This window comes from Astatotilapia calliptera, chromosome 18 (assembly GCF_900246225.1).
Source record: "Astatotilapia calliptera chromosome 18, fAstCal1.2, whole genome shotgun sequence".
NCBI lineage: Eukaryota > Metazoa > Chordata > Actinopteri > Cichliformes > Cichlidae > Astatotilapia > Astatotilapia calliptera.
Window position 1 is genome coordinate 1,255,001 of NC_039319.1, and position 14,819 is coordinate 1,269,819.

Consider the following 14,819-nt stretch of genomic DNA (forward strand, 5'->3'; position numbering starts at 1 on the left):
AACGGTGAAAAACCACATCCTTGCAAAACATGTGGGAAAATTTGCCTTTTAGAAATTACTTGTTAAAGCACATGAGAATTAACGACACATGAGAAGTAATAACCTTGTCAAATGTGCCAGTTTTGTTTTTGCATCTACTAGTGTGTTGTTGCATCACATGAAGACACACACAAGTCAGAAGCCATAGCCCTTCTAGAGGGAAAATTATATATGGGAAGAAAGAGCCTTAATGAAGAGCTTCTTTATGTGCTCTCAGTTTGTAAATTTAAAACAAAGCATGTAACACTTATGTAGTTTTTTTAATGTTTTTTTATGTATTTTGTATTCTAAATATTAAAATTAGTAGTCCATTGTGTTTGTATTATTTTTGTCTCTTTGTGTCTGAACATTCCTGCAGTTGGTTTGTGGTTGATGTGGATTTGCTGCTCATGTGAATCCTCCCACAGTGTTTCATTAGCAGCTGTAACCACAGTGACTCTGATAAAACAGGAATTAGCAGAATCCATCTGATATGAAGCTGTGCTTTGAATACCACTTCCCTCCTCTTTGAAGAGTAGTCAGATATCTGTGTTCAGGTTTTTGTACAGCCTCTTCTACACTTTGTATCACTGTGTTTCTAGAGCACAGTAGTAGAGAGCTGTGTCTGCCAGGGTTAGGGCTGGTATGGTCAGATTAGTTGATGAAGAAGATGTTGTGGACTGATATCGATTATCAGGAATATATTCAGCACTGCCTCCTTTTCCTTGTTTCCAGAGTATAAACTGAGGAGCCTGAAGGTCAGAATCATGTCTGTACCAGTGAAGGTAAATATCACTGTAACTTGTCTGATAGCTACATGTGAGTGTGACAGATTGTCCTTCTGTTTCAGTGACTTCAGGTTGTTGAGGAGTGATTGAGTCTCCAGCTGTTAGTCCTGGAAAAAGAAAGAAGAAAAGTAGTGAAATGCAGTCTGTATATCTGCTTAATGCAGCAGCTTCAACTAAACTTTAATCCCTGTTCTTAAACTCACCTATAATGTGAGATAGAAGCAAAAAGAGGTGCAGCAACATGTCTTTGGAGTTATTAAAGCCAGACAGACAGCACATGAACAATAGTAGATTCATCAGGTTGTGATTTTATTTCCTCAAACTTTTTGCTCTGCAGACAGAAATCATCTCATTGGTTGAGCTGGACTTTGGTGGGCGGGGCCTATGGTTGATTTTGACGCTCCAACATGGAGGTGAGTGAAACACTAAAATTTACAGTGATGATAAATAATCAGAATGTTGCAGCGAGTCTTTCTGAGCCTGTCATTCAGATTGTCTTTGTTATTTGAAGATTCATATCTCAGCTGAGATGAAGAGTGTGGACACACCGGACTCCAGGATGGCAGCGTGTGTGTGCGTGTGTGTGCGTGTGTGTGTGTGTGTGTGTGTGTGTGTGTGTGTGTGTGTGTGTGTGTGTGCGTGTGTGTGTGAGTTCTTTCTGATAATTATCAGTGATTTTAGTCACTGAAGCCTCTTCAACCAACCACTGTCTCAACCTGGATCTTCCTTCTGAAGGTTCCTGTTTTTAAACCATCTACTGAATCGTCTACATGAGAGGTGGACTCACTCAGTTCACTCCAGAAAGCCTCCTTTCCTTCCAGAGTCGGACTCACAGCAGGCTTGATTGGCCCAAACCTCCCATGATAAAGGAAAGTGCTTTTTTCCTGCTTCTCACTCCACCTCTGACATGTTCTACCTTAGTGTGTAAAATAGAAAAACACTGAATTACCTTTTTATTGTACAGCTGTTTTCTCCTGGTGATTTCCTGTTTACTTGTGATGTCATCATACAAAAGAGGAGGGTAAAAACCCAGGATGGATTTTCAACACCACTGACTTTAATTTAACTCATTTACCTGCATGATTTCCAAGAAAGGAAGGAAAACACAAATAATGTTGCTCCTTCCTGTGCTCACTCCAAAAATCTCTGTTTTGTTGCACGTCTGTCTTTGTGACTCAAACCCTGCTAGTCTGTCTCTGATCTTTACTGCTTCATTTCTCTGTTGTCTTTGTCATCAGTCCAATGACACAAGAATCAGAGGTTTAACAGTGTGTGGCTCCCTCTAGTGGATGTTGTGGAGTATTCTGTTGTCTTTGCTCCAAAGGTTTTTGTACAGAGTTTTGCTGTTTCCTGTCACTGTGGGCTGCAGAGCACAGTAGTACACAGCAGAGTCAGACACTGCAGCAGAGGAGATCTGAAGAGTCATCAGTGTTTTATCTTCACTCACATTAACAGACAGTCCAGAGATTTCTTCTTTCATCACTTCTCCGGATGGTAAATGAGAGATCAGGAACTCTGGTGGTTTTCCAGGATATTGTCGATACCAGAAGAAATAATCATTAGTCTTCACTTCTCTGGATAATCTATAGGACAGAGTAGCATTGCTGCCTTCTACACTGAACACTTCTTTGTTGGTTGGAGTGAGATCTTCACAGCTGACACCTAAAGGAACAGAAACATGTTTTATTCTTTTATAAATCATCACAATTCAAATGTGTTTCTTTAAACACCCAGATTGTAACGTACCTGTTAGAATGGTGAGAATCAGTAAAGAAAGTGCAAAATAGTCCAAAGACAACATGTTGAATGAAGGTAAAGTTTATGGTTTGTGTTGAACTCTGTTGAATGTGGAGGTTTCTCTCTCTTCTAGTTCAGTAACAGCTCAGCTCCTCCCTGAATCTCTCCTCCTCCTCTCTGATCTGGATTTGAACTTCTCTCACTTCCTCCTGCTTTACACACTAGTAGCAGCATCTTCACTTTCAGGTGGGAGGAGCTCTAATATTTTTTGTAACTTCATCTCAGCCAATCAAATACTTTTCTGATTCCACAGCAGCTTAGTATGATAAACAGAGAGTGGTACTCGTGACCATTGATCAGTGGTTGTTGATCAATGGTTGTGACGATTTGCATATTAATGGTCATAAACTGACCTCACAGCCCAGTGTTCATTCAGTGCTGCTGGTTTCAGTCATTGTGCAAATGTCCTGTTTCTAAGGTTGGAAACCTGCAGTCAGCTGAGACTGAAGACGTCACCTGATGATGATGAAACGTTTCTCCCACTGAAAACATCCAGATGAACAGAATCAACTTTTTGGGATTTGCTTACCTGGATGACTGAGCGTGCATGTTGGTGTTCCAGGATATCGTTAATATCAGAAGATCATTTATACTCATTGAAGCTTTTTTTCTGAGGTATTCATAAACTTGTTCACGTTGCCCCTTCATGTGGCAGCCCTGATATCACACCATCATCTTCACACAGGAAATATTCATATTATTTTCTCTCCACTACGATTAATACATGATTTAAATCCCTGGAGCAACCTCTCAGTGTCATGATTACAGGAATGCATCGACTCTAACGCAGCCCACATGAGGCTAAAGCTTTACATGCTTTTATTTTGAGAAGGTTCAAAGACAGGGGGGCAGGTAAGTAGGTTTCCTGCAGAGGGACAGAGCAGGGAGACACCAGAGAACTGCCCGAGAGAACAACTGCTGAGTATCAGTGCAGTCAGAATTGCTTATATAGTATTTATTAGAGTCCTTTCTTGTGTTTCACTTTTAGAGTTTCTGTGTCAGGGAGGTAAGTGAAGGCTTCAGAAGGCTGAGTGGGTGGAGAGTGGATGGGCAGGTGAGTTTTCCAGCTCTGTTACAAGTCAGTCCTTTCCAAACAGCAGACGATGAGAGAATCCTTCAGGTTTCAGGTAACTCAAGTCCACAGAGCTATGAGCAGACACAAGAGAACATGGTGAGGTAACAGAAGCTACAAGCACAAACTCATAAGTCATAAATTAAAGCTGAATTACCACCAGAATGAAGACAACAATCTGACAAAGAGTGGATGTTTCAGCTGGACCTTTCATTCCCCAAAACACGAGGAGTTAATGAGATCTGGTTAGGAGGTTAGCAACACTACAAGCACCAACCAGCTTGCAGCCAAAGCTCTGCACAGCCCCATCAGCAATGAGTCCCCAGCCTCACTCAGACTGCTGCCAAAGCTCTGCTGGAGGTGGGAGTTGAAGATCACCTGAACCACTTTGATACGCCAGGCCTGTCCAGCATTCTCCCCCACCACCTGACTCAACTCACCCCCAGATGGTGATCAGATGACAGCTCAGCTCCTCTCTTCACCAGAGTGTCCAGAACACACTGCTGCAGACCTGATGATGCAATTACAGAGTCAAGCATAACCTATACTGTGGTTAGCACACAAGTCCAGTAAAACAGAAACCACCATTGTGTCACTCGGACACATAAAGTCCTCAGAAGCACAATAGAGTTACCAGATGATGCAGCGTCCAGGATCCTGCTCAGAGACCTCAAGAAGGCCAGGCCCTCTGAAATGTTGTTCAGAGCAGAAGCACAGAGGAGAGTCTGGACCTGCCAGAGGGGGAACATCACAAAGTACCAGAGCAGGACAATGATGAAGGAGAGCATCATCATCTGATGTGATGAGTTCAGAGAATAAATGGAACAAGCATGAGATGGTCTTCCTGGTTGGACTTTTAGCTTCATGTGAGAGATTTTACCTTAAAGAGATAAACCTCTGTTACGCTGTTTATTTAGCTTCTGCTGCATTTCTGCATGTCCTCATCCACTAAATATAAAATAGTGTAAATGAGCAGCTTTTGATGTTTGACAGTTTTTATTGTGTCTGAACGTTCCTGCAGTTGGTTTGTGGTTGATGTGGATTTGCTGCTCATGTGAATCCTCCCACAGTGTTTCATTAGCAGCTGTAACCACAGTGACTTTGATAAAACAGGAATTAGCAGAATCCATCTGATATGAAGCTGTGCTTTGAATACCACTTCCCTCCTCTTTGAAGAGTAGTCAGATATCTGTGTTCAGGTTTTTGTACAGCCTCTTCTACACTTTGTATCACTGTGTTTCTAGAGCACAGTAGTAGAGAGCTGTGTCTGCCAGGGTTAGGGCTGCTATGGTCAGATTAGTTGATGTAGAAGATGTTTCTGAGTCATATCGTCTATTAGGGATATATTGAGCTGTCCATCCTTTTCCTTGTTTCCAGAGTATAAACTGAGGAGCCTGAAGGTCAGAATCATGTCTGTACCAATAAAGGACAGCAACACTATCACTCGTCTCATAGCTACATGTGAGTTTGACAGATTTTCCTTCTGTTTTAGTGACTTCAGGTTGTTGAGGAGTGATTGAGTCTCCAGCTGTTAGTCCTGGAAAAAGAAAGAAGAAAAGTAGTGAAATGCAGTCTGTATATCTGCTTAATGCAGCAGCTTCAACTAAACTTTAATCCCTGTTCTTAAACTCACCTATAATGTGAGATAGAAGCAAAAAGAGGTGCAGCAACATGTCTTTGGAGTTATTAAAGCCAGACAGACAGCACATGAACAATGTTCTTCCACTGCAGCACATTGACCAACAAATAATGTCGTTGGATGAGCTCAACTTCAGTGGGCGGGGCCAGTTTAATAGCTCAGCCAATCAAATAGTTTTGTGTAACAGCGCCCCCTGTTGTTCACCATATGAAATCTCTACCTAACAGAAAATCACAGAAACTTCTTCCATAAAAATGACAATCAAATCCAACAAAATTTTATTTTAAACTTAATATTTAATAACAGTAATGTAACACTTTGCCAACAGTATAATGTAGTTTACTATAAGACTGAGCACATGGGGGCCGTTGTTCAGCACTCACAGCTCCCGTGTTCAGATGCTGCTCTGTGTCACATAATTCACCTTTGTCATGTTTACAGGATGATTGATGAGGAGTAAAAACGTTCCAGTTCACGTTGGCGTAGCTGAGAATGATCTGATGCTCAAAGAAACAATACATTTACCAAACTGTGTGCAGAACATCAGCTTCTGTCACATCCAGGCTAGTTTCAAATGACCCAAAACCAAAAGAAGTTTCTTATGAAACTCAGCAGAGTTCTTGTTCCAAACAAAGGCTGATGAAGGTTTAATACACCGATGAGAACGACCTTCTCCACAAACTGGCTCTATGGGAATCTCCACTGATACACACTGAGCAAGAGGACACGTACACGAGAGTCTGTATTGTGAGAAACAGACGCCTCACAGGTCCTCTGCTGGAAGCTTCACTAAAGGTGCCAGTAAGAGAAAGATTGTACTGGTTTAACAGGAGATTTACACACTTTTCATTTCTTTCAATATCCTATAAAAATACCTCCAGTTTCTTCAAACAGGAAGACTCTGATGCTTCTTTACTGTTTCCTCTAAAACTCTTTCTTCATAACTGTTTGATGACTGAAAGCTATCTTAACTCCATCCTAACAAACTCCAGAAGTTTACAACCACTGATTCACACAAGAATCAGAGGTTTAACAGTGTGTGGCTCCCTCTAGTGGATGTTGTGGAGTATTCTGTTGTCTTTGCTCCAAAGGTTTTTGTACAGAGTTTTGCTGTTTCCTGTCACTGTGGGCCTCACAGCACAGTAGTACACAGCAGAGTCAGACACTGCAGCAGAGGAGATCTGAAGACTCATTTTTGTTTCTTCCTTTCTGACTCCAACAGAGAGTCTGGAGCTGCTGGGAGGTGTTACTATTTCTCCTGATTCCAAATGAGAGATCAGGAACTCAGGTGCTTTTCCTGGATGTTGTCGATACCAGAAGAAATAATCAGCAGCACCTTTGGTGTACGTGCAGGTCAGAGTAACTGTGCTGCCCTCTAAACTGGACTCTTCATCTTTGACTGGAGTGAGTTGATCACAGCTGACACCTGAAGGAAGAAATGTTGAATAGTTTCAGTGGATAATCGACATTCATATAAAGATTGAATTGAACATAGTTTCCTGTGTAGGTGAGCAGACCTGTGAGAGTGAGAAGAATCAGAGGAAACACACAGTGATGTAATGACAGCATGTTGAGGAACATAAAGTTTGTTTTGTGTTGAACTCTGTTGAATGTGGAGGTTTTTCTCTCTTCTATAGTTCAGTAACAGCTCAGCTCCTCCCTGAATCTCTGCTCCTCCTCTCTGCTCTCAGTCACTCCTCCTCCTGTGCTTCACACACTTTGGGATTCATTTATAACCAAAGTTATTTAAGGTAGTCTTTAATTGTTTTACAGGGCAAAATGTTACAAACTAAAGAAAATATCATGAAGTCAGTGGTCCATGTAGAGGAGGTTGGTTGTTGATTTTGAAGCTGGTTTCTTTTGATATTTTTAGAGTAGGTCTTTCTTCATAGGTTCAGGTCTGCAGAGGTCACAGACATTCGAGCTTCTCTCTGATAATGTGATAGTCTGAGTCTGTGACCTCAGGACCTGATGTCTTCTGTTTGGTTGAACTTCTGCATAAATATCTTGTAGAGGCTAAAGTGAGGCTTTAAACTACTGATTAACCTGATGGACGTTAATTGCTCACATCTGATGAATCCTCCTTTAATTTTCTTCATAAATGATGATAAGTCATAAAAACATTCTGACTTGATACTTTCCATTTTCAGTAGATGAAGTCATCCATTAGATAAGAACCATGTAAGCTCCCTCAGAGTCACAATATTCACATCATAAAGTTTCACACTGAGGAATCACACAGTGTTCACACTCTCTCTTTTATTTGCTTATTTACTTGTTGATATTCAAATACAAGAAAACATCGACATGATAAAAATATAATATTAATAACAATTATTGTTATTATTATTATTATTACTCTTGGTGTTCGCTCTCATACTCTGCGGTAGAGTATCAGAGTATCACTTCCTGTTCCTGCTCAAACACAGTGGTGTTTCTGAGTAGCTTATCAATTTAATTAAAAACTTTTAAATACATTCTTTTTTCATAGTATAATAAGTATAATAAGAGTAGGCGGTGCTACTCTTTATATATACATGTATATGTATATGTATATGTATGCATATGTATATATATATGTATGTATATATTAGGGGTGCAACGATACATAAAATTCACAGTTCGGTTCGATACTTTGATGTCACGGTTCGATATTTTTTCGATACAAAAAAATGTTCATGCCTTTTTAATTTGTCATTTATTAAAATTATAAATATATATTTTAACTGAAACGTACAGTTTTTAATTTAATGTTGCTGAAACAACAAAGTAATTTAAAAAATCTATCTGATGGAGAAATCCCTCATCTTTGGAAAAGAGAGTTTATTACAGAGAAATGGCTCTTTCCAAAATAAAAGCTCTACTATCCGCTTCTTCTGGGCTATATTCTCAGCAGCATATTAAACATATCAGGTCCCCATAAGGAGAATCCTGTGCTAACGGCTGTCTAAATGACTCGGGTAAAGTTTGTAGAATGCGTGCTTGTTGTTTTTGTCTGCTTCCACTTGTCTTTGCACTAGGATGATGTCGGAGTAAATGTGCAGTCATATTCGTTGTGTTGCCACTAGTGCTGTCAGCGTTAATCTGAAATGACGTTAACGCAACAACACGGCAAATCTCCATTAACGAGCTACCGCGGATCGCCCCGTGCGTGGGGCTGGACGGCGTCAACACATTAACGAGCTAACTGCGCTAACACACTAGTTCCCACCCATGTAATTGAGCATTGCGTGGCACATCCGACATACTGTTTTACTTTTGTCCATGACGCGCTTACCTTCAGGGTCATACGTCACATGAAAACCAAAATAGTTCCAAAGGCCAGATCTGAATAGAGATTGACAGACCACGTGACTTTTGCGCATTGCATGCCGGGAACTAGTGGCAAAACAATCCAAGTATCGCATCAAATGCAAGCATTTGCAGCACCGCAAAATGTTCATTGTCCGGTTCCAATACCTTCTTGCTTTTTGTTTGCCCCCCAAAAAAGTTATGTACAAAACGAAGGAGAACAATGCCGGTCAAAGACAGACTCGACGAAAAGGCAAAGAAAAGATACGAGGAAAAAATCAAAGGAGTGAAAGGGTTAGACCCTTACGAGCACACAGAGTGGACAAAAGACGTTAGCGTGCTGCCCAACTTTCACCACGCTCAGATTTATAATCATACGGTTCTTGGAGTGAGTGCATACACTCATGAAGTTTAGTAACTTCAGGTCACTGCAACAAGCCCAGGTACAGTTTACCGACGGATGGGTACAGGACCTTGAAATGCACTGTGTAGAACGAAAGACCATCGTAAGAACAAAGGTAAGTTTACCAGTCTCTGCAATTAATGATACAAAAAACCTGTTTTATCCTGTGAATAAAAGTACATGTTTTTGTCAATGTACCATAATAACAGAAGCGAAACGCAATATTGTGTCAGGACAATTCACTATTTATGCACAATAAATAAAGGAGCATAGCGCGACAATTTCTGTTCAGCGCCAGACTTGCTTGTAACCTATATCACCAATTATGTTAAGAAAAATGACGTATTAACTACAACAGCAGACTGACCTCTGTGGGAATGCTTGGAGCAGACTAACCTGTGAGCTGGAGTGTTCTGAGACGTTATATTTGGTATATCCAGACCATCCGTCGGCTCTTTTTACTTCGGAAACATGGCTCGAACAATTTCTCTTCAACGATGTAATCCGATAACAACCGATCTCTTTACCCGTCAGCTTCCTGTGACTGTCATGCGACTGACTATTGCAGTTAATAATACAACGGCTTCTTGCCATTTTTGTGTTTCTTTTTATCGCTGTGTGACTGATTTCAATTGAAAGCCTGGGTGCACTAGTACCTCTTGCCACTGGAGTAAATTCTCGACCGTCTCACACTTCTGTTTAATCAGTTTTCTGTTTAACGTTTATTCAGCTGTGTGAAAATCCCAGAGGAACCCACCCGAGGGATTAATAAAGTTTTATTTAATCTAATAATCGAATAACTTTAATCTCAGCCAAACTGATTTACTCCGGAACAAATAAAACACAGAAAAAAGGCAAACAATTAAATTTTTAAGTTATCCGAGTGACTTATATATCATGTTTAACCTGAATAGTGAAAGAGCGGGGGTCTGAAAACGATGAAGCCGGGAGTCCGCTGCTCTCGCCGGCTCGAGTGACCATTGAACCCCCCGGCTTGCTATCGAGCGGGTGGGTAACAGACGTCTCCGAAAACGTCGGCACACTTTTGCAAATATACGATGTCTTGATAAACCAAGAAGATATTTGAAGTTTACACAGCTACTTTCTCACCTGAAAATATGGTAAAAGTTTATTTTGTGACCCAGAAAGATTAATAAGAGTAATTTTAAAACTTAGTAGCGGCCGCCATTGTTGGCAGCTGAAATTTGGCTGGGCCGCGCTATGAATTCTGGGATATGGTGGGCCACGAAGGACACACCCGACCCATCCTTCAAATTCGGGGAAATGAAGGACGCATTTGAAGGAGTCGACGCATTGGGACAGCCTTCGTTGCCTGGCTGTGGCGTAATCGGCCTTCAAATGCGGCCTCCAGAGGATGCAGCCGACGTTTTGGGACACAGCTTCTATGAGGGTGGGGGAGGTTCAATTTGCCATGTTGCAACGAGCTTAGCTTCTGTCTTGCTAGCTTGCGCTGCGCTCAGTGGATCTGCGCTCGACAGTGCAGCCTAGGCGGAGTAGTCGAACGCAGATCCACTGAGCGCTCAACACAGACAGCATCGTCAGAAGAAAAGTTGATAAAAAAAATGAAAAATTTTGTATTGTTCGATACATACAGTATGCATAGCGAACCGAAAGCACTGTATCGAACGGTTCAATATCGATACGAGTATCGTTGCACCCCCTAATATATAAATATATATATATGTAGATATATATTTACATTTATATATCTATATATATATATAGATATCTAAATATATATATCTATATATATAGAGATATATATATTTAGATATATATATAGATATATATATCTCTATATATATATCTATATATATAGAGATATATATATAGATATATATATATATCAGCCGAGACTGCAAGTCCAGACTGACCAACCTGTGCACTGCCTGCATTGATTACAAGAAGGCCTATGACTCAATGCCCCACAGCTGGATACTGGAATGCCTAGAATTGTACAAGATCAATGGGACCCTAAGAGCCTTCATCAGGAACTCAATGGGGATGTGGCGTACAACACTAGAGGCCAACTCCAAGCCCATAGCACAAGTCACCATCAAGTGCGGGATCTACCAAGGAGATGCTCTGTCCCCACTGCTGTTCTGCATAGGCCTGAACCCCCTCAGTGAGATCATTAACAAGACTGGCTACGGATACCGACTACGGAACGGAGCAGTTGTCAGCCACCTCCTGTACATGGATGACATCAAGCTGTATGCCAAGAGTGAACGAGACATCGATTCACTGATCCACACTACCAGGCTATACAGCAATGACATTGGAATGTCGTTCGGACTGGAGAAGTGTAGTCGGATGGTATCAAAGAGAGGGAAGGTAGTCAGAACTGAGGGGATTGAACTACCAGAAGGCAACATTACAGACATAGAGGACATTTACAAGTACCTGGGGATCCCGCAGGCAAATGGGAACCATGAAGAGGCCGCTAGAAAAGCTGCAACCACCAAGTACCTGCAGAGGGTCAGGCAAGTCCTGAGGAGTCAGCTGAATGGTAAGAACAAGATCCGGGCCATCAACACGTACGCCCTGCCCGTGATCAGGTACCCTGCTGGGGTAATAGGCTGGCCAAAGGAGGAGATAGAAGCCACTGACATAAAGACAAGAAAGCTCCTTACCATGCATGGAGGGTTTCACCCCAAGTCCAGCACCCTGAGGCTGTACGCTAAGCGGAAGAAAGGGGGCCGGGGACTGGTGAGTGTCAGCACCACAGTCCAGGATGAGACAACGAACATCCAAGAATACATTGGGAAGATGGCCCCAACTGACCGAGTGCTCAGTGAATACCTCAGGCAGCAGAAACCCAAGAAAGAGGAGGGAGACGAGGAACCATCATGGAAGGACAGGCCCCTGCACGGTATGTACCACCGGCAGATAGAGGAGGTGGCTGATATCCAGAAATCCTACCAGTGGCTGGACAAAGCTGGACTGAAAGACAGCACAGAGGCACTAATCATGGCAGCACAAGAACAAGCTCTGAGTACAAGATCCATAGAGGCTGGGGTCTATCACACCAGGCAAGACCCCAGGTGCAGGCTGTGTAAAGATGCCCCAGAGACAATCCAGCACATAACAGCAGGGCGCAAGATGCTAGCAGGCAAGGCATACATGGAACGCCATAACCAAGTGGCCGGCACAGTGTACAGGAACATCTGTGCCGAGTATAACCTGGAAGTCCCGAGGTCAAAATGGGAGATGCCCCCAAGGGTGGTGGAGAATGACCGAGCTAAGATCCTGTGGGACTTCCAGATACAGACGGACAAAATGGTGGTGGCTAACCAACCGGACATAGTGGTGGTAGACAAACAGAAGAAGACGGCCGTAGTGATCGATGTAGCGGTTCCGAATGACAGCAATATCAGGAAGAAGGAACACGAGAAGCTGGAGAAATACCAAGGGCTCAGAGAAGAGCTCGAGAGGATGTGGAGGGTGAAGGTAACGGTGGTCCCCGTGGTAATCGGAGCACTAGGTGCGGTGACTCCCAAGCTAGGCGAGTGGCTCCAGCAGATCCCGGGAACAACATCGGAGATCTCTGTCCAGAAGAGCGCAGTCCTGGGAACAGCTAAGATACTGCAGGACCCTCAAGCTCCCAGGCCTCTGGTAGAGGACCCGAGCTTGAAGGATAAACCGCCCGCAGGGGCGTGCTGGGTGTTTTTTTGTTTTTTTATGTATATATGTATATATGTATAAAGCTCTGACTTGTATTATGAGTATGTGGTCTGGTAGCTACAAAGTTTTTTGCAGCTATGTTTTTTTTTTTAAATGCAGCCAATGCGCTTTAAAATAAACATTTCAAACTATTTACAGAACAATCAGCTGTTCTGCATCAAATCTGATGCCACACAAATTATTTGTGCCGCTCCAAAAAATAATTTCTGTCCACTATGAGATGAAGGAGAACAACAGCCTGATACCTGCAGGCCTGACAGCAGCAGATGAATCACTGCTGTAACACCTGTAACACTCAGCAGTCGCCTCATTGTTCTGACACACAACAAAACTACTGACTACACTACACACTAACTACACACTAACTACACACTGACTACACACTAACTACACACTAACTACACACTAACTACACACTAACTACACACTAACTACACAAGATTTGTGCTAAACGACACAAATCTCTCACATCTCAAACACGCCGTCACTCCTAAAACTTCCTCCCTTCCTAAGCAACTAAATGTCATGTTGCCATATCATTTTTTGATTGGTCCACGTGGTACATTTTTCCACCAATAGGAAAAGCTGGGGGGGGGGTTGGTGTTGTTTCTGCTCACAGGCTTTTGAGCATTTTCCTTATAAAACGCCGTTTTTACCGTTTCTTCCCGCAGTAAATATAAACAACGATAGAGTTCAGGAAGAAAACCAATCATTGCAGATATTTTATCATAACTCTGGTTTTACGTGGCCGATCAACACAATTTAAAAACTGGTATAAAGTCCAAACTTTGTCCGTCAGTTGTTCCGTCTGTCCTGCTCACATCTCCAATGGTTGTGCACGTTGTCATTAACGTGGCTTCACTCCACATCAGCTGCTTTGCTCGCTAAAACACCAGTGTCGGCACATAAGGACGCGTCATAGCCTGTCAATGACGTTGAATAGCTGCGTATATACGAATGTGAATCGCGTGATTGGGTGGAGCAGCCAGTCACCGGTCACTTACTGACTCACACTGCAAAACAGAATGAATTGTTAACGTATTTATTTTAATTTCAATTCAGGTTAGATTTTTTTTGTGCGCCACGCAGATCTTCTGTACGTGATTGTGCATGCACGCAGCTTAGAGGGGACATTGTGTACACTGATGACAGACTGTCAAGGTAAACAGGAAGTACACAGAGATGCAGACTGGAGAGAGAGTATGGAGGAACGTGAGGAAGAGCAAAGACACAAGGGGGGAATCTAATAAACAAAAATAAACAGAACACCCTAGGAACCATAGAATAAATCCTTAAAATAACAAATGAAATTAACAGTAATACAAAAACACAAGAAAACTGAGAGCGCTGGGTCAAAATAAACCAGGACCATGGCACCTGTTGAGAGATAAAAAAGGGAAAACAAGCAAAAATAGAGCAACACAATACACACAACATCACTGCAATAACCTAAATAAATGTAAGTAACAGTAAATACTAAATATTGAAATTGTTGTGCAGCATGCAAGAGCGACTGCGCACAATGTGCTTTGAGGTAGCAGCCAAGAAAGGTGTAGTTTGTGAACACCCGTGTGTACAGCTGTGTGCGCACCTGTCCGGACGGGCGCACTTGTATTAAAACGGTTTCTCCGTGTAATGGTCTGCTAGAGTGTGTGGGGGGCCACAGCCCCGTCCTCCAGGGTATGAAGCAGGCATGGAGGAGATCCAGGCCCCAGGCACACACAGACACAAACGTGCATTCCCACCCTCATGCACACATATGCAAATACTTGGCACTCACCCAACAAGGAGACAAACAGAAATGGACACAATCACATTCCCCACACATACCATACTATACCCCCAGGACCAAGACTCAACATTTCTAATTGAATTGAATTGAATTGAATGAATTGAATTGAATGAATGCTTTATTGGCCATATGCAGGTTGCCCCGCAGAGGAATAGGACCCCCCCCCCCCCGAATGAATGAAAACTGTCTGGATCTTTGGTTGATTGAGAAGCCTGAGATGAAGATTGCTGCCACACAGTCACAATTTTCAGGTGACTAAGCAGGAATATGTGCTTAGATCGCAAGCATAGTTTTGAATATGAAACAGGTAGAGC